This window comes from Rhinopithecus bieti, unplaced genomic scaffold, assembly GCF_001698545.2.
Source record: "Rhinopithecus bieti isolate Rb0 unplaced genomic scaffold, ASM169854v2 scaffold_66681, whole genome shotgun sequence".
Taxonomy (NCBI): Eukaryota; Metazoa; Chordata; class Mammalia; order Primates; family Cercopithecidae; genus Rhinopithecus; species Rhinopithecus bieti.
The window spans coordinates 1-2079 of record NW_016899560.1 but is presented as its reverse complement, the minus strand read 5'-3'; the positions used below and the strand labels follow the sequence as shown (position 1 = coordinate 2079).

Below are 2079 nucleotides of genomic sequence, written 5' to 3'. Positions count from 1 at the left end.
TGGTCTCGCGGGCGAGTGGGGCGCACTTCGCGGGGAGGCGCTGGGGCGCGAGACTAGGCGAGAAGAGCAAAGCTGCGCGCGCACTCGGGAAAGGGGGGGAAGGGAGCAGGGTCCAGGCAGGGGGGTTAAGCCCCTGATCCCCTTCGTTACCCCACTGGGACGGAATAAGGGGAGGAAATGATCGAGATGGCGGCGGAGAAGGAGCCGTTTCTGGTGCCGGCCCCGCCGCCGCCGCTCAAAGATGAGTCGGGCGGAGGGGCGGCCCCACTGTGCCACCGCACCAAGAGGCCGCCTCTGGGGAGCTCTGCGGCGGGACGGAGCGTGGTCCGGGTCCTTGCGCGCCGTCTGCGGGGTCCCCGGCCGCTGGGGTCGGTCGAGAGAGCCTCGGGGCCGTGGCCACCCCCCCCGGTGGTCCCCAGGCGCAGCAGCACCGAGGAGGTGGCCCCAGGCGCAGTCGCAAGGGGAGGCCCGCCTGTCGGATCCCCGGGGCGAGCCGCTCCCCGGACGTGGGGAGGAGCGCCGGGGAGGGGCGGGACAGAGCTGGGTCCCCTGCTCCTCCTCGACCCCGCAATGGCTATCAGCCCCACCGGCCACCTGGGGGGGGCGGGGCAAGAGGAGAAATAGCTGTAATGTAGGGGAGGCGGGGAGGCTTCAAACATCCGGCCTTCAAGAGGCGCAGGCGGGTGAATTCGGACTGTGACTCTGTGTTACCCTCCAACTTCCTCCTGGGGGGCAATATCTTTGATCCCCTGAACCTGAATAGCCTCCTGGATGAGGAAGTGAGCCGCGCCCTCAACGCGGAGACCCCTAAGTCATCCCCCCTTCCGGCCAAAGGGCGAGATCCAGTGGAGATCCTCATCCCCAAAGATATTACTGACCCGCTCAGTCTCAATACTTGCACTGATGAGGGCCATGTAGTTCTTGCTTCGCCACTCAAGACTGGTCGGAAGCGGCATAGACACCGGGGACAGCACCACCAGCAGCAGCAGGCAGCCGGAGGGAGTGAGAGCCACCCCGTGCTGCCCACAGCCCCTCTCACCCTCTCACTCCACGGGGAGGGCGCCTCACAGCAGCCGCGGCACAGAGGCCAGAACCGGGATGCCCCCCAACCCTATGAACTCAACACAGCCATCAACTGCAGGGATGAAGTGGTGTCTCCGCTTCCATCTGCTCTACAGGGTCCCTCAGGCTCCCTATCAGCCCCTCCAGCTGCCTCAGTTACCTCTGCACCCCATCTTCCTCCTCCCGACATCGCAAACGTCGCAGGACTTCCAGCAAGTCGGAGGCAGGGGCTAGGGGTGGAGGCCAGGGTTCCAAGGAAAAGGGCCGAGGGAGTTGGGGAGGCCGCCACCACCACCACCACCCACTGCCTGCAACAGGCTTCAAAAAACAACAGCGCAAGTTCCAGTATGGGAATTACTGCAAATACTATGGGTACCGCAATCCTTCCTGTGAGGATGGGCGCCTTCGGGTGTTGAAGCCTGAGTGGTTTCGGGGCCGGGACGTCCTAGATCTGGGCTGCAATGTGGGCCATCTGACCCTGAGCATTGCCTGCAAGTGGGGCCCGTCCCGCATGGTGGGCCTGGATATAGATTCCCGGCTCATCCATTCTGCCCGTCAGAACATCCGACACTACCTTTCTGAGGAACTGCGTCTCCCACCCCAGACTTTGGAGGGGACCTGGCGACAGAGGGTGAGGAAGGGACCACCACCACCGTTCGAAAGAGGAGCTGCTTCCCAGCCTCGCTGACTGCCAGCCGGGGTCCCATCGCTGCCCCCCAAGTGCCCTTGGATGGAGCGGACACATCAGTCTTCCCCAACAATGTTGTCTTCGTCACGGTAAGAGGGTCCAGAGGCTCTTGGAATAGGGGTCAGGTGTGAAGATGAGATTAAACGGGAATGTGGCAGGGAAGGTTATGACCCAGATACTCAAAAGAGGGGTCTGGGTTGGCAAGTGAGAGTCTCTGCTGGGCATCTCTCCTCTCTTATAACCTGGAAAGGTGGAGTCTCTATCTTGGGGCATTGACCCTGGAGTCCTTTCTCATGACTGCAAGGATCTCCAACATAAAGGAAGACGCT

The 2079-nt window shown here is 62.8% G+C and overlaps 1 pseudogene across 1 annotated transcript; it reads left to right on the top strand.

Moving 5' to 3' along the window:
• The first annotated feature begins 155 nt into the window (after nt 1–155).
• LOC108526032 (7SK snRNA methylphosphate capping enzyme pseudogene) lies at nt 156–2072 on the top strand (annotated as a pseudogene). Its single transcript, XR_001884397.1, has one exon. The product of XR_001884397.1 is annotated as a 7SK snRNA methylphosphate capping enzyme pseudogene (transcript).
• The last annotated feature ends 7 nt before the right edge of the window (nt 2073–2079 follow it).